Source organism: Callospermophilus lateralis, chromosome 10, assembly GCF_048772815.1.
Source record: "Callospermophilus lateralis isolate mCalLat2 chromosome 10, mCalLat2.hap1, whole genome shotgun sequence".
Classification (NCBI taxonomy): domain Eukaryota; kingdom Metazoa; phylum Chordata; class Mammalia; order Rodentia; family Sciuridae; genus Callospermophilus; species Callospermophilus lateralis.
This window is the reverse complement of record NC_135314.1, coordinates 62,563,808-62,590,495: the sequence shown is the minus strand read 5'-3', so window position 1 is coordinate 62,590,495 and position 26,688 is coordinate 62,563,808.

Here is a 26,688-nt window from a genome sequence, read left to right as displayed (position 1 = left end):
TATGAGATAACTGTATTTATGTTGATATGACTCTGTGTCTTCTACTCTGGTTTCATTGGTCTTCATGTCTGTTTTGGTGCCAATACCACGACATTTTTGTCACTATAGCTCTGTAGTATAATTTAACATCTGATATTGTGATGCCTCACTTTTCTCACTAGGGATTGCTTTGGTTTTCTGGGCCTCTTATTTTTCCAAATGAATTTCATGACTGCTTTTTCTATTTCTATGAATATCATCATTGGAATTTTAATAGGAACTGCATTAAACTATATAGCACTTGTGGTAGTATGGCCATTTTGACAATATTGATTTTGCTTATCCAAGAACATGAAGGATCTTTGCATCTTCTAAAGCTTTCTTCAGTTTCTTTCTTTAGTGTTCTGTAGTTCTCATTGTAGAAGTCTTTCACCTCTTTTGTTATATTGATTTTCATTTTTGTTTTTTTGAGGCTATTGTGAATGGGATATTTTTTCTAATTTTTCTTTTGGTTGATTCTTCATTGGTGTATAGGAATGCAAATGATTTATGGGTGTTAATTTTATATTCTGCTTCTTTGCTGAATTTATTTATGAGTTTTAGAAGCTCTCTGGTGGAGTTTTTTGAATCATCTTGTTGGCAAATAGGAATAATTTGACCTCTTCTTATTCATATCTCTTTAATTTCTTTTGTCTGAATGTTCTGGTTAGGATTCAAGGTCTATGTTGAATAGGAATAGTAAAAGAAGGCATCCCTGTGTTTTTCCAGTTTTTAGAGGGAATGGTTTAAGTTTTCCTCCATTTAGAATGATGTTGGCCTTGGATTTAGCATATTTTTTTACAACTTTTTTTTGTGTGTATGCAATTGTTTTACAACGTTGAGGTATATTCCTACTAGCCTTAGTTTTTCTAATGTTTTGAGCATGAACAGATGCTGAATTTTGTGAAGTGCTTTTTCTTCATCTATTCAGATAATCGTGATTCTTATCTTTAACTCTGTTGATGTGATAAATTACACTTACTGATTTCCATATGTTGAACCAAACTTGCATCCCTGTAAGGAAACCCACTTGAATGTGGTGCACTATCTTTTTAATATATTTTTGTATGCTATTTGCCAGAATTTTATACAGAATTTTTGCAGCTGGGTGCGGTGGCACATTCCTGTAATCCCAGCGGTTTGTGGGGCTAAAGCAGGAGGATCACAAATTCAAAGCCAGCCTCAGCAACAGTGAGGCACTAAGCAACAGGTTGAGACTCTGTCTTAAGATAAAATACAAAATAGGGTTGGAGAATGTGGCATAGTGGTTCAATCCCGGTACACCCCCCATAAAAAAGAAGTGTGCATCTATGTTCATCGGGGATATTGGCCTGAGGTTTTCTTTCCTTGTGTATTTGTTTAGTTTTCGTATCAGGGTGATATTAGCTTCATAGGATGAGATTGGAAGGGTTCCCTCCTTTTCTACATCATGGAATAGTTTGAAGATTATTGGTGTAAGCTTTTTTTTGAATGTCTTTTAGAACTTGGCTGAGAAGCCATCTGGTCCTGGGCTTTTCTTTCTTGATAGCATCTTCTATTTCATTGTTTGAAATTGATCTAAATTAAATTTTTTTATGTCCTTCTGATTCAATTTGGGTAGGTCATGTCTCCTGAAATTTGTTAATGTCTTTGTGATTTTCTATTTTATTGGAGTATAGATTTTCAAAGTAGTTTGTGATTAGCATCTGTATTTCAGTGGTGTCCACGGTAATATTTTCCTTTTCATCATGAATTTTAGTATGCCATGTGTTGTGGGTTTGCCAAACATGTTATTAGGATTGGGGACATTTTAAATTATTCAGTTGCCCCTGTTGCCATTTCTCCATGCTTGAACTGCAAAATAGTTCTTTCCTATGATTCCTCTGGTAGCCAGGAGAGAGGTGGTTTCTTTCTTTCTATCCCTCCACACAATATTGTGCAAGACACCTTTCAGGTTAGTTGTGCAGTGTCTTTTTAAAATTTATTTATTTAAGTTCTAATTAATTATACATGACAGTACAATGCAATTTGACACATCATACATAAATGGAGTATAATTTCTCATTCTTTGGTTGTACATGATGTAGAATCACACCGGTTGTGTAATCATGTGCACTTAGGGTACTAATGTCCAATCATCCTACTATCCTTCCTACCCCAATACCCTGCCCCTCCCTTCATGCCCCTCTGCTTAATCCAAGTTACCTTTCTTCTTCCCTACCCCACCCCTTATTGTGAATTAGCATCCATGTATCAGAGAAAATATTCGGCCTTTGGTTTTTTGGGGATTGGATTATTTTGCTTAGCATGATATTCTCCAACTCCATCCACTTACAGGCAAATGCCATCATTTTATTCTTCCTTAAGGCTGAGTATTATTTCATTGTGTATATATTCTACATTTTTTTAAATCTGTTGAAGGGCACGTACATTGGTTCCATTGTTTAGGTATTATGAGTTAAGCTGTTATAAACATTGATGTGTCTGTGTCACAGTAGTGTGCTGATTTTAAGTCCTTCAGTTATAAACTGAGGGGTGGGATAGCTGGTTCAAATCATAGTTCCATTCCAAGTTTTCTGAGGAATCTTCATATGGCTTTCCATAATGGTTCTTGCTGTGTCTTTGATCTTTCATCTATGTCTCCAAACACACTTCAGACCTGATAAATTGGGGGTTCCTCTAATTGATGTATAGCTCCACTATTTTAGTGCAGGGGAGGTTGCTTCCACCATCACCACTGACAGCCCCAGCAGTGCTGGGGATTTTGTTATATCCAACAGCCTGATTCCCTGATTTGTTTTGAATATCCAGAATTAATTCCCAGAAGAATTTCCCTCACCTGGCTAAGAAACTGCATGTTTGAATTCTTGACTTCACACTATGGAGCAACAAGGAAAGTGACATTCTCTAATCTGCCATTTTGAAGGTCCAGAGTTCATAGATTCTTAAATAAAAAAATATTTTTTTAAATTTTTATTCTTAAATAAAAAAATATTTTTTCATAAAAATAATCCAAAATTATATTTTGCCATGGTCCCCAAATGATAGCTTTAGACAATTTTTCTAAACTTTTTACTATATTTACTAAGAAATTTCATAGACATTTTCATTCTACCATAGCCAGAAATCTCTTCTGCTCCCATCTTTTGTTCTACTAGCCTACAGACAGATTTCCATCCTCAAGGTTACCTTCTATTTCAGCCATTGTGTTAATTGTTCCAAATTGAAAAAAAGAATAAAAGTTGCAAGTGAAAATTGGTGCTTCTGCCTACTGACTTGGGTACCTTTGAGCAGCTGTAAGTGTTGCTTATTATCTTATTGGTGAGAAACTAATCACATATCCACAACTAGGTATATGGTAGTTGAGAAACATAATGTTTTGACTTGGTTTTTGTTTATTAGAACTTCTCAAGACTGTAGATGGTTCTCTGTGAAACAGTAATTGATAGCCATTCAACAGCCCTGGGCTTAAGTCCATTCTACAAACTATCCAAATTGGCAAGAATTCCCTGGATTCATCATAAAGAACATTACCTAGATGGACAGCAGAATTTGAGTCCAAATTGTCTTCTGGATTGATCCACGACCTAAAGGCATTGCACATCAGCATGAAAGTTGTGCGTTCAGCTAACTCCAGGAATGCCTTCCAAGACTCTCCAATTTAGAAAAAATTATCCTGAACTTCTTTTCCTTGGGTTACTTTTTGAAAAAGAAGAAGAAAATAAAGAAATGAGTCTTCATTGATCAATTGAGTTGCTACAGCTTGAGAAAGGAAACATGACTGTGATTATTTTTGATAGCTGTATACATTGATTTCTGCCCCCAACATCTTTTCTTTGAAGATTTCAGCTATTACTTGAAAGTTCTTGAAATGCTATAGCTTAGTTTCCCTGGAGATTTTATTTTGTGACTTTATTTCACTGTGACCTTCACAGATCCATATATTTAACTGGAAAATCCCCCCCCCCCGCCCCCCAGCTAATCCTTCCAAGTAACAAAAGCTACCTAGGTTAAAGCTTTCAAGACAATCTTAAAGAAAAACTACTGTATATATTTAACTTACTTGATTTGTAAACACCCATAGACACACATATAGGGATTGCCTCACTCTTTAATCTCCAATATTGTGATAATGTAGGGAAAGCAGTAGCTTGGAAATGAAGTTTTTTTGCTATAGCCTAAGAAAATAGTGACTTCGGAGCTGAAGGTTTTGTAAACTGGGTTGCCCTGACTGACTAAGCTAAGATTAGAATGTTTAAAATGTAAGAAGATAATTTTTGCTAATCTGGACTATAGAAAAAGAGCATGAAAAAAAATAAAACTTCTAAACAACTTTAAGTTTGGGTTTCTTTGCTTAAAAAATGAGAATATAGGACTAGTATATCTCAGGAGGTTATTTCATCAGGATGGTTTTGTGGTTCTAAAGAATCACCTGATTAAAATCAACATGGCAGACTGACATAGTGTTGATGAAATTTCTGACATCTCAGTAGGATTTTTTTTTTTATCTGCGCAAACACGATCATATTGAACACTGATTACATTATGCTTTCTACCCCTCCTCACTTCCTCATACATATGGGCTGTTGCAAACAGTTTTCCTAAGGTTTAGACTGTGGTTTGTTTAAATTCTTAGTGACTCATTTGGATGCTGTATCATTATCTCATTTTGTTCATTGCTCACTTAATCAGGTGCTTTTATGGAATGGTAGACTCTAGAATGTAAAAGGCAAATTGTTAGTCAGGGCAGGAAGTAAGAAACAGGTGTACTGTGCTCAGCTCTGCCAGCTTAATATATAAGAAAACTATAGTTGGGTTTCTGGGGGGTACCCAGCCATACCTATCATAATCTAGGGAAAGTTATTGCCTCTCTCACACAACTTAATCACTTGTCTTCATTCTTAACATGTATGAAGCAATAACAACATCAAATATGCTCTCTCCTTCAGGGTATTACAACTTACATACTTGCATTTTCTGACTGTTTCAGATCTCTCTTTTCTCTTCCTCATCTTTTGAAAGAACGTTGTGACTTTCTTTTTAATTAAAAAGATAAGAAGTCTTAAATGGCTTTACCTCCTTCATTTGCCTTTGCTCCCTTCTCCTACTAATTTCACAGTATTTCTGAAGTAGTATTTCCTTTTAAACAATAAAGGTTTTTTTTTCACAATCTTTTATAGATATACTTCCAACCGTCCAACAGTTTCACTTAACAAATATTAAGTACCTAACATGTGTGAAGCATCAGGTATGTTAGAACAATAGGGCAAGTTCCTATAAAGAGCTCACTGTTTAAAGACTGGTGGGCATCCAAATTGCAGGTATAAATGATATGGAAGACTATGTTCGGGGTAAGTTTTATTATTCTAAGTTGTCCAAAGAAACAGAGCCAACAGGAAAGACAAAGGTGCAAAGTTATTTATTATAAGAATTGGCTCATCTAATCATTGAAGCCAAGAAGTTCTGCATTAGGTTGTCTGCAAGTAGGAGAACCAGAAAAGCAAGTGGTATATTTCAGCCCTGAGAACCACGGACTCTGATATCCAAAGATAGGGAAAGACAAATGATTCAGCTTAAGAGAAATAATTTTCCCCTTTTTCTACCTCTTTGTTCTATTTGAGTGGGGACTCAATGGGTACAAAGATGTCTACCAACACTGGTGAGGGTGATCTGCTTTGCTAGGTCTACCAATTCAAATATTAATCTCTTTTGGAAACAGAACCTCCCAAACACAACCAGAAATAATGTTTAATTGGTGTTGGACACCCCTCAACCCAATCAGAGGCCAGGAGAAAGGGACGATATATTCAAAATTGAAAGAAAACTTCCAGCCAAGGACACTATACCTGGCAAAGTGTCCTTCAAAAGGAAGGGAAATAAAAACTTTCCTAGACAATCAAAATCTGAGGGAGTTCATTATTATACTTTCTTTGCAATAAGTGTTAAAGCAGTTCTTCAAGTTGAAATGCAAGGACACCAATTCATAACACAAAACCACAAATGTATAAAATTCATTGATAAAGGTGAATATATACAGTTGTCCCTTGGTATCATATGGGGGACATTTCCAGGACCCCAGCAGATACAGGAATCCACACATGTTTGAGTTCCTTGCATAAAATGACATTTCTTTTGCATATAATCTCTACACATCCTTTCTAGATTTCTTATAATACCTAGTAAAATGTAAATACTATGTAAATAGTTCTTATATTCAATTGTTTAGAGAATAATGACAAGAAGAAAAGTCTGTACTAGTTCATTATATATACAATTTGTTTTTAATATTTTTAGTCTGCCACTTGTTGAGAAAATGTGAATTATGAGGATATGTAGGCCATTGTAGTGGAAATCAGAATTCTCTAATATTGGTTTTTATTTATTTATTTATTTCTCTAATATTGTAATGGTGATGATAGGTCACTTTAAAGTATGTTAAAATGATTTTAAAAAACACAAATGTCATAAAAATAAGTATGACTGCAAAATTTAATAGATACACAATATTTAAAAATATTCATTGTTAACATTTGTTGGGGACCGCATATCAAGTCAAGATGGCACCTGGCAGTTTGCCAGGAGTGGTTTGTGAGGCAATGCCACGGAGTCATTAAGATGGTAGGGATTTGGGCTGGGGATGTGGCTCAAGTGGTAGCGCGCTAGCCTGGCATGCGGGCGGCCCGGTTCGATCCTCAGCACCACATACAAACAAAGATGTTATACCCACCAAAAACTAAAAAATAAATATTAAAAAAATTCTTTCTCACTCTCTCTCTCTTAAAAAAAAAAAAAAAGATGGTAGGGATTCCTTATTGGCTGATTGCTGTAACTGGATGATGCTAATTGAGTCAAGCTGTGTGTAATCAGTTGGGTATATATACCTCTGGTGTTCCGCAATAAAGTAGTTCCTGCTTCAACCTTCAAGTTACTTGTCACCTCCCGGTTATTTTGCCCAGCCTGGCTGCGGCAAACATTGATCATTTAAAATGTGAGGATGGGAAGTAAAAGTATGGGATTTCTGTATGTGATTGACGTTAAGTTCTTACTAACTCATAATGTTAGATCTGTAAGATGTATTTTATAAGGTTTGTGGTAATCACAAAGGAAAAACCTGAAGTAGATACACAAAAGACTGAGGAAAAGGAATCTAAGTCTACAACAGCAAAAAGTCATTATTACAAGGAAAGACAGTAAGAGAGGAATAAGTAAACTTTAAAACAGAAAACAAATTTTAAAATAGCAGTAAGTTCAATAATTTAGTTTTAATAGAAATGAATTAAATTCTCTAGTCAAAAAATATAGAGTCACTGAGTGAATTTTAAAAAATCCCATGACATACTTCCTATAAGAGACTCACATTAATTATAAGGACACATAGCTGAACATGAAGAGACAGGAAAAGATATTACATGCAGTGATAACTAAAAGACAGCAGCAGTCACTCTCATATTTCAGACAAATAAACTCTATCCAAAGTTGTCAAAGTAGATAAGTTCACTATATAATGAAAAAGGAGGCCAATTCATCAGGAAGATAAAACAATTAGAAATACTTATGCGTCTGGCATCAAAGCACCTAAATATGTAAGTAAGTGATACCAAATTTACTCTCAACAATGATCATCCAGATAAAAAAAGAAAAACAAATAAACAAAAACACAATAAGGAAAGTGTAGATGTGAACAATACCACAGACCAAATGGACCTTTCAGCTAACAGACATAGAACATTCCATACAACAACATCAGATAACAAAACCTTATCAAGAGCACACAGAACATTCAGGATAGATAATATGTTATGTCATAAAATAAGCATAAATTCAAGAAGACTGAAATCATGTCAGCTACCTTTTCCAAACTTAATGGTATGAAACTATAAATTGATAACATAAATAAAATTGGAAAATTCACAAACATGTGGAAATAAAAAAATACCTTGAGACAAACTGAAATGGAAATACAGAATACTAAAACGTACAGGATGCCTCAAGAGCTGTTCTAAGAAAGAATTTAATAGTGATATAAATGCCTAATTAAGAAAAAGAAATAATCTCAAATGAACAACCTAACTTAAACCCTCCAGGAACTAGAAAAAGAACAAATTAAGTCCAAAGTTAGTAGAATAAAGAACATAAAATTGATTAGAGAAGAAATTGATGAAATAGAAAAATAATGGAGAAATAAATTAAGAGTTGGTTTTATGAAAAGACAAAGAAAATTTACAAAGCTTTAGCTAGAGTAACTGAGAGAAAAAGAAGACTGAAATAAAATTGCACATGAAGTTCAGTGCTGTCACACATGCCTGTAATCTCAGCAACTAGGGAGGCTAAAGTAGAAGGATCCCAAGTTCAAGGCCAGCCTCAACAACTTAGCAAGACCCTCATAAAAAAAAATCAAAAGGACTGGGGATATAGTTTAGTGGTAAATCACTCCTGAGTTCGACCTTCTCATTCTCCCTCAAATCATACACGAACAAGAAGACATATATGATTGATACCATCAAAATGCAAAAGATATGATAATACTATGAAAAATCACATGTTAACAAATTGTGTAATCTATAAGAAATGGATTTGATTCTTAGAAACATACAAATTGACTAAAACTGAATCATGAGTATAATATCTGAACTGTTAAATAATATGTAAGTAGATTGAATCAGTAATCAAATACCTCCCAACAAAGAGGAAAGCCAAGGACCAAAAAGCCTCCCTGGTAAATTTTACCAACAATTTTAAGAATTAATTCTGTCTCTTCTCAAATCTTCCAAGAATGAAGAGGAGAATATATTTCTAAACTCATTATATGAGGCCTGCATTACCATCATAGCAAAGGCAGACAAAGAGAGTACAAGAAAACAAAGTTATAGACCAATATGCCTAAAGAACATAGTGACCTACGCAAAAATTCTTAATAAAATGCTAGCAAACTGAATCCAGCAGTACAATAAGAAAATCATATACCATAATCAAGTGTTATTTATCCCAGGAATATAAAAATGTATCAACAAACATGATATACTACATTAACAGAATGAAGAACAAAAATCATGTGATTATCTCAATAGATTCAAGAAAAGCATCTGACAAAATTTAACATCCCTTCATAATAAACAAATTGGATAAAGAATGTACCTTAGATAGTAAAGGTACTATCTAACAATACTAACTAAACAATATTAACAAGCCCATAGTTAGTATTGGTTTCAATGGTGCAAAGCTGAAAGTTTTTCCTTTAACATAAGAAATAGGACAAGAGTGCCCACTCTCACTAGTTCTATTCAACATAGTAGAAGAAATCCTAGCCAGAAAACTTAGGCAAAGAAAAAAAAAATTAAAAAAGGCATTCAAATTGGAAAATTAGTAAAATTGGTAGATGATATGATCCTATATATAGAAAGTCCTTAAAAACCCACAGAAAAACTAAGCATTAATCAACAAATTCAGTAAATTTTCAGGATTTAAACACTAGTGCATTCCTGTGCATGAACAATTAACTATCTGAAAAAATAAATAAAGAAAACAATCTCACTTAATAGTAGTGTTAAAAATAATAAAATACTTTGTAGTAAATTCAATCAAGGAGATAAAATATCTGTACACTGAAAAATATAACACTGATGAAAGAAATTGAAGAAGACACAAGAAATGGGAAGGTATCTGATGTTCACAACTTGAAATAATTAATAGTGTTAAAATGTCCATACTACTCAAAGTGAGCTATAAATTTCATGCAATTGCTATCAAAATTCCAAAAGCATTTTTCACAGAAGTAGAATAATCCCAAAATTCATATGGAACCTCAATAGCCAAGGCAATCTTGAGAAAGAAGAACACAGCTAAAGGCTCATACCTTCTAATTTTAAACAATATTACGAAGTTGTATTGATCAGAACATTATGGTACTCGTATCAGGCCCAAAGACCAATGGAAAAGAATTAAGATCCCAGAAATTAATCTAAAAACATATGGTTGACATAGTTACCAAGAATATACAATGGCGAACCAACAGTCTCTTCAGTACACAGTGTTGGGAAAACTGGATATCCACATGTAAAAAGAATAAAATTAGATCCCTATATTATACCATTCACAAAATTAACTAAAAATGGTGTAAAGGCTTATGTGTAACACATGAGACCATAAAATTCCATAAAGAAAATAAATGGAGAAAGCTTCTTAACATTGGTCTTGGCAATGATTTTTTTGGATATGACAGCTAACAAAATCAAAAATAAACACATGAGGCCACATTGAACTACAAAGGTGGGCATAAGAAACAATCAACAGAATAAGAAGGTAGTTTGTTGACCTGGAAAATATATTTGTAAGACAGGTACCTTATAAAGGTTTAATATCTAAAATACATAAGGAACTCAGTAGCCAAAACACTTGTGCATTTGAAATTTTCTGAGCGCAATCTTAAATGTTCTCATCACACACACACGCACACACACACACACACACACATACACACACAAACACACACACAGTTGATAACTATGTGAGAGGATGATGTGTTAACTAACTTGATTGAGGTAATCATTTCATAATATATACAGATATCAAATCAGCATCTAAATATATACCTTAAATGTCTAAAATGCTAATTGTCAATTATACCACATTAAAACAGAAAACGAACAAAAATAAATAAATTAAAAAATAGGAGGGCCTAAGATAATAGCAGGTGCCAGATAGAGATTTGAAAAATGCCAACCACTCTGACTTTCCTACTTTCCTATTAGTTATGAATTGCTCAGCTGTCCATTGGATTATCAAAAGTATGTTGGTGAAAATTTGTGTTCCTAAATGAATTTTAAATAAGCCTGATTAGTTTTAGAACACAAAAGAAAAATGAATGAATATTATATAATACAAATGAATATTATTATAACCTATATGTGAGAATAGGAAGGTAATGAGAATGGTGGAAGATTTAAGTAAAAAAATTTTACGCAAAGGAAATTTGTTAAAAGATTTTCTGGTGTGTGAAACTTATGGGAACATGTAAGTCAAGGTTCAGTTGACAGTGGACACTGGACTCATGCCTGGAGCTTAGCAAAATGTGGCGTCCCTGACAACCTAGGCTATGAATTGACTAACTGGCCTGAGAAAGAAAGAGATTGGATTTGTAAAACTCACTGTTCTGAATTAAGCCCTTTTAAGAAGGCAATTATGTCCCTTGAAGAAGGCAATGTCTTGACACGTTGGATAATGTGTTATGGGTCAGGCTATATGGGCAATGACCAAACAGACTCCATTTTACCCTGAGATTCCATATCATGTAAAAAATGCTTCTCCCATGGGAAAGCCCTGCCTCTGTACTGGTTAATAGTTACCTAGCATAACATAATTGGCAACACAAAATAGCAATTCTTATACAGTGTAAAATTGTTCTCTTTGGTTTCCATTTTTCTTGGGCAATGTACTTTATCAGAGACTGACTGTCTAGACGTTAGTAACTGTTCTCTAACTTGTTCTGAACTAGGGTTATTTTGACCCACTTCCCTTCTGATTGCTTGCTGCTATGCCAAATTGGAAAGTCCCTCAGGAAATATCAGTGTACCCATTGCATTGTCTCACTAACTGCCCAATTCAGCTTCTGTATCTTGCAGCTACATCAACCCAAATGTGGTGTTTGCCTTTAAATATCCTAAAATGCACAGGTTTGGGACTGTTCCTTGCAGAAACAGTTTTGGGTCTTGTGTGGAGTAGTTGCTGGCCTGTTGGCTAAATAAAGACTCTTCAATTTGGCCAAAACTGGGACTTGGTGTGTTTTCTGAGCAACCTGCCCCACAACAAATGTACCTAGTAGATGTTCCCCACTCCAAAAGAAGGCAGATTTCTATATAGAATAGCTAGGTGAGAAAACCATGTGCTAACACAGTACCTCAGAGGCATTAGCATATGAAATAGGATTGTGACCCAAAAGTAAATTTGTTTTCTTAGATATTTGTGGCAAAATTCATCAGGAGGTATCCTTTTATCTGAGACTGACTTGAATGGCTTTGATATCATAATGCAATCTAGGGTTTCACTAAACTTAGAGTGAAGAAATTCCTCCAGTTTACATAATTTTGGTTGATACTAAAGCTTATTTCCATTTGTGCTTTTCTTAATACAATCAAAAAATAACCACCATCAGTCCTATTTTATTGAATAATATTCAGAAGACTAATTATACCTTCCTACTATTTTTTCTTTCTTTCTTTTTCTTTTTTTTTTTTTTTCTTAAGACATGTGATCTCAACTCTTTTGGAATGTCATCCTGGCTCTCATTCCATTATTCTGTAGTCAATTCAGTTTCTATTACCTGGAATTTCTCCAAGGACCACAACTCATTTGTTCAAAATTCAAACAGTTTTTCCACCAAAGGCTGACAAACATTAAAAACAGAAAGGGGGTTCAAATTCAATCCAAGATGCTGTGCTTCTGTCCTCTCAAGCCTGGTATTATCCTGTTCGTGGCATTCCACTGCTGAATTTTGTGTTTAGTTTGTGTTGAAGATCAATCAGTCACGGCAAATAAAGCCTTGTTTTCCACTGCATCTGAACCAATCTCTTTGATACCAGAACTTTTAAGAAAAGCAATGGAAGAAATTAGGAGGTAGAGATATTTTGATTTAAATAATAGCATTGGCATTCAAAACTTTTTTTTTTTTTAGGTAAAATTGCACAGTGGGGAAGATTTTTAAAAATGAGACCAATGGGGGAAATTGAAAGTATTAAGAAGATGTAAAATAGGCTGGGTGAGTAATCCCAGGGACTCAGGAGGCTGAGACAGGAGAATCAAGAGTTCAAAACCAGCCTTAGCAGAAGCAAGGTGCTAAGCAATTCAGTGAGACCCTGTCTCTAAATAAAATACAAAATAGGGCTGGGGATGTGGCTCAGTGGTCGAGTGCCCCTGAGTTCAAACTCTGGTACCAAAAAAAAAAAAGATATAAAACAGGAATGGAATAGCAACTCACGGGTTGAATAAAATTGAGAAGGTAATTTTAATCACTCTTTACATCCTACCCTTGATTTTTCCTTGAGGACCCTACTTAAAGACAAAATTCCCTTTGCTTCCCTCCTCTTCCTCTCCCATTTCTCCTTTCTCTCTCTATTTTCCCTGCCCCTCACCCCACCCTGTCACCTTATTTCTCTTCTCCTTCATTACAGTTTTCCAATGGGGTATTAAAAAAATTTGCCAGTTTGCCCACAAGCGTAAGTGATAAATAGAGGCAAGAGTAAATAAGGGCTAGAATAACTGGGAAACATGCCAAATAAATTCCACTCTTCAATGGAGTTTAATTCAGTTCAACAATAATTAAGTACCTCCTACATGCAAGGCATTATAGTAAGCACTGGGGACACAAAGATGAATTTTAACAATTTATATTAAAGGAGATTATATGCTGGCATATTTAATTCAGAAATCCATTGACTATTTTCTTTTTGCTGTAGAGAATTTTCATCTCCTTCACTTTTCATCTAATGTATACTAAAGAGTTTATGTAGCAGCATTTAAGCACTAAATAATTAAGATCTAGCAAGGTTGATTGTTGTTCTGTTGTCTGGGACAGTAAGTATTTATCAGAGGAGCTTTTTATGTGTCTAGCACAACCTTGACATTTAAGATTCCAATATGATCTCATTATTTAATATTATCTTTCTGCAATCAAGAATGGAAAGATAAAATCAAACCAGGCCAAGGTTTCACTTCTTGTCCTTATTGTAACTATATCAAACATATTTCTTAGTAAGGTCTCTAAACTGAAAGTTCCAGGTTGATTTCTCTGCTTGGCACTTTCCAAGGTACCACAGAGGGGAGGTGGTCATGGTGATAAAACTAGTCAGAATTTTCTATTACAAAATTTGTCTTTCCTCATCCCTCGTCTTTCTTTTCCTTCTTGCTTTCTATTTCTTTCTTAAGCACCTCTTGACTCTCTCCTGGAAGCTAGGCATGGTGCTCCAGCAATGTTCTCTTACTCTGCTCTTTCCGCCCACACTTAGCCATCTTGAGGGCCACCCACGGTTCCTGAAGACAGAAAATGGATGGATTATGTAAGTTAACACAGGTGTCTGTTAGTTTCCACAAATGATTTTTCAATTTATATTTTTAAAATCAAGGTTAAATATAAACTTTGTTGAAGGAGTCAAAGACTATAAAGTAAAAAATATCAGTGATGCTATGCACCCCCAGTTCCTATTCTGAAAAGATAAATTCTTTCAAAATTTTGAACTGTTTCTTTTGTAATTTTCCTTTACATCTTTAACATCTTTAGCTAAAAAAAATTAAAAGGTGCTACTTTTTTATTGTTGTTTTTAGGCATTATCTATTGATCTGATACTTTGGAAAATGAGTCTGCTGTTCTCTTCCAATACTACCTTCTGTTACCATTGTAGCTATGAGATGGGTCAAGATGTAAACCTTACCAGAGGAACTTGAGGAACAGCCCACTGGGAGATGTGTTGGACATAATAGGTCCTGCCTATCCTCTCAATTCATATCTATGCTTTTTGTTATTGCTACAACAAGAAAATGTATATTCAAATATAGTGCACACACTTGATGCTCACCACGAATTTCTTGTTTGGTTTAGACCATCTCTTTCCACTCTGTGGAATGCCTTCAGCAATGTGCTCATCCATATCCTGACTTCATAGAACTGGAAGTGGAATGGAGTTAACCTCCCAGGTCAACCCTGGTCTAATGAAGGACAGGAGCTGAAAGAAAAATGTTGCTTTTTGTGTTGGACTAACAAGCCCAAAGGCCAATGTACATGATATTTCAGAGGACTATACTGGGACCAAGTGACAATTGCCTGTAGTGGTGGTCAGCTTAATAATGTACTGGCTTTTCTTCCTCCCTTTTCATTCATTCCAGCCTCCCTGTCACACACAATCTGCAAAATAACTACCTCTATGCAGACACTTACTCTAGGCTATTTTATTGAGGGGAAACCCAGCCTTCTACAAAGGTTTTAGAAAAAGATGATTCTCCCTGTTAAAAAGGGAGAGATGTATAAGTAGAAAGGTCTGCCCTTTCTTGCCACTGCAAGACACTGTGTTTAGAATATGATGCTTAGAGTTATGACAAGAGAAACCAGAGAATTACAAAGGAGGGAATCCACAAAGTATCACAGAGGAGGAGCCCTGAACTTGTTAAGCTGCCTAATTAACCAACTCTGGAACTGCCTTCTTTTAGATTGCTTGTTATGTGAAATAATAGTGCTTGAAAAATGTTGCTATCCAGGAGTTTCTTAATGGTAGCTAGAAGCATCCTGACATGCATTGTGAACTGCTTTGGCTTTATGCCAGTCCTAGTGGGGACTAAACAACTTCCTTTCACATACTAACCTTTGCACATACTGGCCCCAACTTGAAATAGCTTCCAGTTGCCCCCCTAGCCCCACCTTTTTTTCCCTGCTTGCTCTTCTTAGCTTCCTAATTCTCATTCTTTCTTAAAGATTCAACTCATGTACCACGTTTGGTTTGGATTAAGTGTCCCTCTCCTTGTTTACCTAAAACCTTCCTCAGAACAGCTAAAACAGTATCATAGTATGTTATTTTTTTTTCTATCTCCTCAGTAGATTTTAATATTCCTGAAGCTAGGAACTCTGCTTTTAGGTGTTAGCAAAATGCCTACCATTTAGTTATATATTTACTGGATGATTAGGTGTGATTAGTGTGTGTGTTTGTGTGTGTGTGGAGAGGGTGTTGACAGAATGATGATTTGAAAAAAGCATGGGTTAGATATAAATTTAAAGTCATTTGGTCTATCCCTTGTATTAAAAGCAAAACAAAAAGGGGGAGGGGCATATGGATGTAAAAAATTCTTATCACATAAAAATTACTAAAATACTCCAAAAAAAAAACCCACAAACAAATGAATGTTATTACATGATCTTTATGATTCCTTCCAAGAAATCAAACAATTACTTATATTTTTCTTCAAGTTTATTTTTCTAATATCATATACTGGTAGAGAAAGCACTAGAGTCAAGGTTTTTTGACATTCAGATACTTGAAAGAAATCTCCTTTGTCATCTAGCTCAATGGATATATGAATACATATCATTGTTGAAATTGGGCAAAACTTTTATCCTAGCTCAAGACAACTGTAAGTGGGATTTCTGTGAGAAAAACAGATTATTAAAAACTAAATAGCATGTGGTTTATTAAGCTATTATTTTTCAAACCCACTCTTCTAAACTCCACTCTTGGATGGAGTGACTGGGGTGGTGTAGGCCATGTTGCTGGTTTGCCTGCCTGTTCCTCGAGTTCTGCTAACAGAAGCTGATGAGAAGGCATGAGGAAGAAAAGGGACAAGCTCTCCCTGTTGGTTTTTTGGTTCCTGTTGCTGTGGTCTCAACATTGGTTCTTTGTCCCAGCAGGAACAGTGGCTAGCTTCAGGAGCAGCAGATTTCATTTCCCAGTTTTTTTTCTCCATGATCCCATATTCAACCCCTCTTTCTCACAGATGCCTGCCCCAGCTGAGTCCCCACGCTACTAGGACCCTCTCCAGAGTTCTTGAGCCATCAATACCAGCCACATAGCATCTCTTCTGCTGATTTTTGGGTCATAGGTCTGTGGGACCACTGAAGTTTTACTTCTCATAACTCCAATAATTTCTCTTTTTTGATCTAGCCCTAGTGATGGTAGCTGCTTTCTACAGTTACTATCTCTGTGTTATCTCAGTATTCTCTTTATGCTTTTTATAGTCCTTCTAATACCTGTTTAGCAAAATTCCTATCTTAAGTTCTTTCTATAAAAACAACTGGCATGGTTTCTATTTTCTTTACAAGAACCATATATGACATACATGAATTGACTATAAAGCATATGTATATATATATATATATATATATATATATATATATATATATATATATATACACACACACACACACACACATATATACACACACACACACACACACACATATATATATATATATATATATATGTATGTATACCATTTTATTTGGCCATATATATATATTTACTTACTTAAATTTAGTTTTTCTATACACTATCAGAAGACAAATGTTTTAATGATCTCTAAGAATTTTTTTGTTATGTTAAATAGTCATGAGTTCTCATGAGCTCCTTGAAACAAGGAGTGATCTTATTATTTTGTGTATTTTCTGATGCAGTGCTGCACCTAGGCCATAGCAGATTGTTGCATGAATGAAGTATATTTCTGGAAAAATGCTATCAAATGAAGGAAGGACTCCCACGAAGTCAGACTACCTCAGCAGCAGCGCAGTCCCAGCTGCTGCAAAGCAGATGATTGTCTCTGAGGGAAAGGAAACATACCATTGTCTGCACCATCATTTGAATTTGGAAAATTAATTTGGAAAATAGGTTTCTTTAGGATTCATAGAGATGAACTTGGAAGCAAATTTCTGAAAATTGGGGCTGACGTGCCCAAATCATAAAAGTCAGAGCCATTCATTAGGTACATGCTATGCAGTGTCCCTGGCATAGTGCTAATCATTTTATACACATCTCTAATTTCCCCCAAAATCTTATTGCTTAGTAATCTAAGTGATAATCTAAGTGAACTGCTTAGGATACCATGGCTAGCTAGTTAATAACCAAGCTGTGACTTAAATCCAAGTTTTTTATCCTAAATACCATTTTATTTGACCATGTCTTTCCAGGTTTAAGATATGGGCTTGTTAATTATAATTGAGACAAATTTGTGTTTAGTATTTTCCTGCAAGGTGCAATGTTCTCTAAGAAGCACTTGAACTTATGAGAGGCAATAGTTTCTAAACAACTTAAAAGTTTGAACTCTTTTAAATAAAAATAAATGCCAGTTGAACAAAATAATACTTTTCTTAGATTCTCTTAATTATTGCTAAATGTAGTTGAGTCTACTCCTGAGTCAGTGCTTAGGTTTTGACCAGATTGTTCATTTGGATCTGAATCTAATTCACTGCTTAAGTTTGATTGAGATTGTGCTTTGATTAGCTGGGTGTCAAAAGCACTTGGGGATTTTGCTTTAAGAGGCCAATGGTTTTATTTTTTTCTATCTCATCTCTAAAATAGGTGTGATTTTTCAGCATTAGAGTCGCCTCTATTATCCATTGGTCTTATTGTTCAATCACTCATCTTAGGAGTTTGTGTTTTTGTTTTTGCTTCAGTTGTCTCCCTCTTTCTGGCCAGAGGCCAGATCATTTTGTGAAATGGAGTAGGAACAAACACTGATCTTGTTGAACAACTCCTGATCTTATAAATCCTCATTCTGGTCAGTACCAGAATGGAATTTCCCAATGTGCATTTCTGCTGAATTTATTCCTAATCCTTTCTTAGCCTCTAGAAGAGCAGAACAATAACTTCCTTCTCCTTTGGCTGGAACATATATAAATTGATTCACATATAATAATAGAAAGACTATTAACCTACCAGATTGTTTATACCAGCATCTAGTTCCACAATACACTGCTCAGTTCAAGGGCCCTTTATGTTTCACACAGAATATTTTGAATATGAAAATTAAACAGAAGTTTGGAAGTAAGACTTCCACAGACAGAAGGAAAGTAAGTTTTGACAATATGGCAGGTGGGTGAATGCATGTTGAACATGGACCAAGAGCTGGTTTGAATTATTTGACATTAGAAGGGATTCTAAGAAGCAAAAGGAAACTAACTACACACTCCTCAATCCCTGCCAGGATTTCCTTGGGGGCTGAGGAAGTAGAAGTATTGGAAAGGAAAACAAGGTTGGGATTCAAGACAAGCTTTACTTACATTCCAATTTTTCTTAGAACTAGCCTTATCAGTAATCTGCTTTTCAGAGAATGGCGCTAAGGAAAAAAAATGTTCTGGCTTCAAAAATACAGGAACAAAACTACATGACATCCGCATATACTCTATTTCTTACAGTTTGGGAAGGGGAGAAGTGCTAGTGGGTTGTGGAGAAATTACAAAGTGAGAAGAAAACATCAAAACCTGGAATTACTGAAAAGATAAAAAGCTATGCTGAGAAAGATCCTGTGATCCAGTAACTGGCTATTATAATTATATTGCTTATTTTCTCACTTCTTAATTTCTGTAGCTATTTTTCACATAGGTCTCCTGAATATGTGGGAACATAACACCAATTTTATGGTTTAATTCAAAGCTAAACTTGATTTGCCTTAGAGATGTATTTATGAGTTCCCACCCATAAACTGAAGAAATTATGTTGAAGGGAGATAGGGAATGTTACAGAAAAGTTACGTTTTATTGAGCATCCACTATATATCAGACATTAGATTAGCAGTATTTTAAACTTTCAAATTTTTTATAATTGTAGATTCATGTGCAATTATAAGAAAAAATGCCGAGATATCCCATATGACTTTTACTAAGCTTCTATCCCCTATAGTGTCATTTTATAGAATTATAGCATAACATGGAAAGCTTGCTCAATTTTACCAGGAAAAATAGATCAAATGTAAAACTGAATTCAAATTTTAGATTCCTATTTTAGCTACTTGCTCCAAAGCAAGGTATCTCTGGAAAATAATGTCTAAAAGGCCATATTTGTAATAAACATGACTGAATGATCAAGGAGGTCATAAAGAAAGATGAAAATTTAAAGAGTTAAAATTAAAGAGTTCTGTTCCTATGAAATATTAAAAGATTATGAATTTATGAAAATAAATAAAAAAATTTGATGTCAGTGAAAAATACTAAAACAGATTTGTAGAATAGAATATAGGATCCAGAAATAGATTTAAATAGGTATAACTGGTTTTTGTTTATTACAGAAGGACAATTTAGAATTAGTGGGGATGAAGAAATATCAAAAATGGATGAAGTTTGGTTAGAAAAAAAGTGAAATCTTATTTCACTATTTATAACAAAATAAATTACAGATGAAATCCAAATTTCAACAGAAAATATAAAGTTATTAGAATAAGATAAATTCTCATTATTTTGAAAATACTATTAGAGCTGAAAACTCAATAATCATGACATAAAACCTAGAAGCTATATTGAGAAAGAGGGATAAGTTTGACTATATATGCAAATTAAAACTATCAAATGGGAAAATGCACTAAAATCATAAACACAAGCAAAGATACATATTTCCAACATTTATGAAAAAAATAATTTCCTTTAAAAAATACCTCAGCAAATCAATAGGAAAAGACCAGACAGAAAAGAGGGGTAGAATACAAGCAGGAAGTTCACAGATATGTACAGATGGTGGGTAAAGATATAAAATAATTTTGAATCTACTTTAAGAAGATTAAAATTTTTGTGAAGTGCCATTTTTCTTCTATCAGATTAGCATGGCATGAAAGTTAGATAATAAATAGTATTAGAGAATGCAGTCACTGGTGGGTGAAGATACATGTTTAAAGATGCTAATTGCAAAGCAGAAACAGACATAACCTAAACATACCTACTTAGAGAAGTCTCAGTTGAGCAGATGTGGCTAGATCTTAATGTCATAATATGATTCAGTCATTGGTTGGAGTCACTTGTGACTGAAAAGTTTAGGCAAACCTTAAAAGCTGGAGGCTGTTGACTCATTCCATGCCTTGTAAGGACTTTTTTTCTTGAAATGAAATGAGTGGTTGAGTAGAGTAAGCCAAGATAATTCCATTTCGTAGAAAGATTATACATATATGTATACATAAAAACACACAGAAAATATTTAGAAGAAAATGGGTAAGAGAATTGCCATGAGTAGTAGTGTTTGGGGGTAGATAGTTACCTACCATACTATGGAAATATTTTAACAAGTGCCTGTATTACTTCTATAACTACTGTCAAAAGCAGTTGACAAATTTAGAAATAGCTTCCAAGCATTACTAAGCCTGGTACATAGTAAGTGCCCAGCAAATATTTGTTGAGTGATTGAATGAATTGGAAATGATATTTAAAAAGAGGGCTATATATTGACAATCTCGTTTGGAATATAAGCATATGTGTTAGCTTTTCATCACTGTGACTAAAAGACCTGGCAAGAACAACTTAGAAGAGGAAAAGCTTAGTTTAGCTCATAATTTCAGATGTCTGAGTCCATGGTCATGTGGACTCCATTGCTCTGGTCCCTAGTTGAGACAAAATACCACGGTGGAAGGGTGTGGTAGAGGGAAGTTGCTCAGCTATGGCAGCCAGGAAGCAGAGAGAGGGAGAAGAGGGAGAAGAAAAGGGAGAGGGAGGGAGGCGGGGGTGGGGTGGGGGTGGGGGTGGGGTAGAGAGGACTGAGGAGAAGATAAAACCTTTCTGGGCATACCCCCAGTGACCTACTTTCTCCAACTTGTTCTCACCTCCCAGTAATCTGGGGTCAGAGCCCTCATGACCCAATCATTGGCCTAAAAGTCCCACCTCTGAACCTTGTCGCATTGGGGACCATATTTTCAACATAAGATTTTTTGCAGATCCAAAACATAATGTCAACTTAATACAACATAGAGCTGTGCCTGCCCTGAGAAATGGGTGTGAGCTGTGAGAAATAGCAAAATACATTTTTCCGTTCTCATGAAACTTACAACAGGGAGGAGCACAAGCACAGGTCGTTGCTAGTCAGCCCGCTGCTGGCTGAAGGGGTCCTTGGACCAGGAGAAGTCAAGGATGGTGAAGACAGGAGCAATGGTCTTGTTAGCTGGTGGACTGCACAGGAGTTTGTGCCTCCCACACTGAAAGACAAGTCTTGGAAAGCACCATCATCTCCTATCTACTGGGATTCTCCCCCATGCAGAGAGAATTCTTATATGCTATCCCTCCTCTGCCAGGGTTTCTCTCCCATATGGTTTCTATGGTTCCTCTGAATCTCTAATGCATGGGAGGGACCTCTGCCATGCCTGCCAGCTGGCTCGTGGGCCCTGTTTTCTCACCTCATTTCTGCCAACCCTATTTCAGAGAGCTGGGCCTGGTTCCCACTTTATCTAGCCTTATCTCAGAGTGCATTCTCTGAGTACAATCGTCTTTAGAATAAGAAAAGAAATATAATCAGGACACAGCATTTTTCCAGTAATCATTGGATCTTTAGCCTGGAAACTTTTACTATTAGAGACTTATTTCTTTGAGTTACTTACATTACCCTCTTTTGGAATTCTAATGCCTCTTGTCGCGAAGAGGTACACCTTAAAATGTTTAAACGGTAATTAGGGAGAAAACAAAAATATTTAAAAGCTTGGTGAGAGAATGTGAATCTGGTAGTAAGGCATTTGGCTTTTGGATTATAGACTATCAGAAATGAACGTGATCGTGTGTGTGTGTGTGTGTGTGTGTGTGTGTGTGTGTGTGTTTTGCAGGGGGTGGAATTTCCTCCCCCCTCCCTCCCTTCCTCCCTCCATCCATCCATCCCTCCCTCCCTCCCTCCCTCCCTCCCTCCCTCCCTTCCTTCCTTCCTTCCTTCCTTCCTTCCTTCCTTCCTTCCTTCCTTCCTTTTTTCCAGAACAAGGATACTGATCCCTCAGCCAGTAAAGTGGCCTCACTATGGTCATAACCATGTTTTCTGAATTCCCTGAAATTTGAGGCATAGATCCCATTGAGTGTTAAGTGGAAATTGCTAAGTAGACTGTCAACAGATAGTGAGCACTTAGGTTAGTACTCACAAAGATCATGACTCTGAAGTTCTTTTTAGTTGGGTAGGGTTTAAGGGCCTAAGTTCTTTCTTGTTAAAGCAACACAGATTTGGCTCTTGTTTTGTTAAGCTAATTGGGCAAGTAACAACATCTTTAAGTAGCAGTTTATTCATTTGTATAAGACAGATGGTACAAGTATTTGCTTCATGAATGTGAAAAGATTAAAGGAACTAAAGTAGGTAAACCATATATCATAGTCCTTGCTCACAGTAGGTACTTGGTAAACACTGGCTATTTAAAGAAAGTTATTAAATGAAAGGTCTACCTACTTCATGATGTGGTGAAGGCCTTTGTGATATCTGGTGTTGCTCCAGCCAGAATCCTCCCATTCCCACCATTTCTCTGGATCTCGATTTTCATAACTTCAAAATTTGAAGTAGATGACTCATTTCACCTACCTTACTTCCAATAATGTCTCATATTTTTTAATAAAGCAATTTTAGATGGAATAACAGGTATTGTGTATCTTCAAGTCACAATATCTTTGTAGAGTATGAAAGGTTAGGGAAGATGAGAACAATGGAAATGTTAATATTTTATGGCCCTTAAAATTACCACCCACCTGCCTGTTTCCCCTGAAGTGGCCTGTATTTCCAGAGGCTGAAATAGAGCAGGAACTGAAACCCAAACATTAGGAAGACCACTATGTTCCCTGCAAACCCTGCCCTGAGATTTGGAGGTTAGGGAAGGGGCTGTGTTTCAAATATGCTGTCTAGCTCTTCGATTCATCTTATGTGTATGGTCCAGGGATTAAACCCAGGGGTGCTCTACCACTAAGCTATACTCCCAGTCCTTTTCATTTTTTACTTTGTGATGGTGTCTCACCAAGTTGCTGAGACCTGCCTTACCTCTGGAGTCACTGCAATCACAGGAGGGCAACATCATTCTGGGCTTTTTGATTCACTTAAAACTCCATGAAGGGTACAGAGTTTATCCTTCACCCCAGAAGAAGGTGTGGCCTCAGAACTTATGCTAAGAACAAAACAACAACAACAACAAAAAAAACCCCAAACCAGCTTCTCATTAAAAGATAAATAAATAAACAAACAGAATTATAAACCCTCAAAAAAAGAAAGAAAGAAAAAAAGGTAGCTTCAGGCATGTGGGTAGGTTAAGAGAACATATCATGATAATAAGTGACTCACATAGTTTCCCAGGCACTTATGCACTTATAATAGCCTAAGTTCTTCTGATTGTCCAGGGAATTATCTTCGAGTTTTAAAATGCAGATTTCTTAGCTTTACCACACAGTGAGTCTGATATAGAACAGGAAGAAATGCTCAAAGTAAGAATTTTTAATGACACCTTTATCTGATTCGGAATTGGGGTCATATGAACCACCATTATAAATATGTTAAGTGACATATTGGAATATAAATCACCATGTCAACTACAAAGTTAATATAACCCACCTCTTCCATAATCTTGACTTTTTTGTTGAACCACTCATTTTACATAGTCAGGATTTCATTGTCTGAGGAACTGAATAGAACAGAACCAGAGAATTTAGAAAGCTAGTTTTATTTTCAAAATATAATAAGTGAAAAAGGTCAGGGTCACATAGTATGCTATTATTATGATAAGAAAGAAGAGAAAATAAGGTACACATAGACACATGAATACACACTACACACAGATATCTCTAAAAGGAACAGAAGATGGATAAAACACAGAAACTAAAGAAATTGGTAAACTCTCAGGGATGAGTAAATATGAAGTGTAAGCAATAATAAAGGGAGATATATTTCTAAGTTTATCTTTTGTTATAGCTTTGACTCTTGAGCTGTATATTTTATATATTCCAAAAAATATTAATTCAGTAAGTGTGAACTCCTAGAGTTGAATATAAAATAGAAACATATAAATAAAGACTCATACCAAATTGATAATACTAACACAAAGAAGAAAATCTATAATAAATTTGGAACTAAATCCTACCTTGAGTGGAATATTTTCTGAAAACCAAAACTATTGTTGATAGTGGGATAGCTTGAAACCTTTTTGTCTGCATTGAAGAATTGAACAAATGAGCAAATATGTTAGTGTTTTTGGAGAATAGAGTTCTCTGTAGGACAGTGGAGAAACAAATATGGAAAGGGAGAAGAAAAAAAACTCTATTGTATTAGATTAGACTTAAAGGTATCAGTATGAGCTCAAGACTTTATCAAAACATGCATTTCCTTGCTGGATACAATGGCTTAGAAGCAAGTATAACCCAGTGGCTATAAATGTACCTATTATCCTCATGTTGGTTCCTAACCTAATATTTCCCACTCAAAGGAGCAAGGACCCCCTGAAAAACTGATTTTACTCTGGAGCAATGAAGCACAAGGTGAGATGGAACACTGAGTTGTACAAAAAAGAAAGAAGTACTCAAACATTGACTTAAAAAAAAAAAAAAAAAAAAAAAAAGAAGTCCAAAACCAGAAGCAAGTTTAAAGGGACTTCTACTGGTCAAATTTGGGACAAATGGAATATCAATATAAAAAATGGCAGGAAGAGATTATAGGAGTACTTTTAAAACTGTTAAACTCATAATAGTGCCAACAATGATGGAAATAGAAGAAAGGGATGTTCATCTTTATAAGAGAATAGCAAATAATAAATGTAGAAATAATGTCAAATGATGAGGATATCAATCACAATTATAGTAATTGATTTGAGCAAAAATCATCAAAGCCTGTTGAAACTATTGTATAAAATATTGTTCTTTATAGTCACCCAATTTCAGAACTGTTTACTAATTATAGACGAATTGTACAATTCCAATGGAGAGGTCTGGCAGCATCATTTTGACCAAAGGATCAAATTTATAATCATCAAGTCTGACAAACTGACATTTGTCTCTTGATATACTATGTTATAGTAGGAAGCACAAAACTTCCTGTTGAAATGTTTCTTTATTCTAGTCACAATGATGCAATCAAATAATTCCAGATTGAGAAATAATCTGTGAAACAAATGGTCTTGATTCTTCAAAAGGATCAATGTCTTCAGAGTCAACAAAAATATTGAAAAGGCTAAAGCACTGCTCTAGATTAAAGATTACTAAAGAGAATAAGTAAATTCAATGTGTAATGTTTGATTGATCCTGAATTTTGAAAACAAGTTATAAAAGACTTTACTGGAACAATTTAGGGAATATAATCATGGAGTATATGTTATGTAATAGCACATATCAAAATAAAAAATTTTTGAAAATGATAAATTGCATCATGGATATGTAGGAGAATGGCCTTGTTTTCAGGAGATATATAATACAGTATTTAGGGATGAAGCGTTTTGGTGCCTGCCTCTTAATTCTCAAAAAAAAAAAAAAAAAAAAAAAAAAAAAGAGAATATCTCTAAAGAAAATGAGACAGAAAGCAAATGTTACATAATACAAAAATTGAAGAATGTAGATAAATAGTGTCAAGTGTTTATGTTATTACTAGAGCAACTTTTCTCTACATTTGAAATCTTTCAAAATAAAATGTTGGCAGGGCACAAAAATCAAAGAAGGCTATATTAGTGAGTTGTGTAACTTTGTACCTTCACTTATCCTTTAATGAGTTGGATGTGATAATAGCCACATTCATTCATTAATTTGCCTTTCTACAATTGGGCTTTCTTCCATTTCCTCATCCCTCACTAGGATGTGCTTAGGCACAATAACTGAAGGGGGAGGAGGGGAGTAGATTCTTTGTATTACCATCTCAGAGGGTTATTCCAGCTCCTAGCACATCTCCAGAGGGTTAATGGCCAACAGAGCCTTATTACTATCCTGGGATAAGTTCATTTTTTCTTTTATGATAGTAATTTGTTACACTAGTTTGCCACTTGCCTGCTGCTTCCTTGTTAATCCAATAATCTATATGAGAAAAGCAATTTGACGTACCTCCTTCCCATCTGCCGCCCATCATCCAATCTATATCTTAACTATCAGTGATTTATTAATGGCGTCTGTACATATCCGCTCCATTGGTGCCCTCCTTCTTGGCCTCCCACTTAGATGCAGCCTGGATGTGTTAGAAGGCAAACAGCATGGAGATCAAAGGAACAATGGAAAAATAAACTGTGCTATAGTTCCAGGAGTTGCCCTTTTCAAAAAATTAACATTTATGCACA